Genomic DNA, 1,310 nt, shown 5'->3' with positions numbered 1-1,310 from the left:
TTGGATGGCGCTTGCCTGGATACCCCGCAATATTTTATCTAAACTACAGAGGCTCTGCAACAGGTATCTTTGGGCTGGAAAACATGAAAAGCGCACATTTGCCTGGGTAGGATGGAACTCGATAGCCCTCCCAAAGAAATGGGGTGGGTGGGGGCTAAAGGACCTACCCACCTTCGCATGTGCTCTGGCGGCAAAGATGGGATGGGCCCTGATGACTACTCATAGCCTATGGACTTCTATTGTATATCACAAATATATTTGGCCTCAAAACACTATGGATTGGCTCAGACAGCCCAACTGGAACAAAGTTGGAATCTCATCTATCTGGAAGGCTCTGCTCCATGCCCTTCAACTCATCCGGGATAACATAGTTTGGAGAATCAAAAGTGGAGACAGGGCTCGTATTGGACTTGACCCCTGGAGCGGATGTGGTGGTCAACACCTACTCCCACAGGATTTGGTGAACTACCTATTTTCTCAGGGCACTAAGACTATTGCGCAGATAGCAGACCAGAATCGATCAGACATATTTCACCAGGCCTGGCAGTCTGCAATTCAATTAAATATTCCCCTGCGATGGCACACAATCTGGCAAGATTACTGTGCGGCATTGACGGAATCTCACATTAGGATTACTGAGGGCCCAGACGAACTGATCTGGTATCAGGCGGACAGCGGACTGTACTCCCCAAAGGAGGGTTACTTGCATCTTATCATTCATAAGAAGCCGAAGGTACTTGACAAATGGTGGCATCATATATGGAAACTCTCGACCTCCCCTCGCTCAAAATTATTTACATGGTGTGTCCTCCAGAACAGGGTACCTACTGGTGACTTTCTCATGCGTCGATCTCTTTATGGTCCGACCAGATGCGCACTTTGCAAGGCTGAGTCCGAATCCACTGTGCATCTATTTCTAAAATGCAATTATATACAGCATGTTTGGAGCAATATAAAACCATTCATCAATTACACCGGAGAATGGAATGGGCCCGATGCTATCAGTGCTTGGACAGACTGGGGTAATAAGCACAAGGGAAAGAAAGAAGCTAATCTCCCAATAGTTGTTAACTGGATCATATGGAAAGTGAGGAATCGTGTGATCTTTGATGATAAACCACCTGTCTGGCCGCTCATTGAAGCCAGCATCATTTCTGCTTTCAGAGAACTGCCTGAGCCGCCTCCCCCAAGACTCGTCGACCAAATCCCCCTCCCATCATTGATCAGAGTACTCCCTGGGCATATTTCGATGGTGTTGCAAATGCCCAAAGCTGTGGGGGTGGTTTCATTCTGCACATTTCCACGAATCT

The sequence above is a fragment of the Pinus tabuliformis genome, chromosome 2_2, assembly GCF_031772625.1.
Source record: "Pinus tabuliformis cultivar Carrire ecotype Pingquan chromosome 2_2, CPIR1, whole genome shotgun sequence".
Taxonomy (NCBI): domain Eukaryota; kingdom Viridiplantae; phylum Streptophyta; class Pinopsida; order Pinales; family Pinaceae; genus Pinus; species Pinus tabuliformis.
This window is presented reverse-complemented; position numbering follows the sequence as displayed.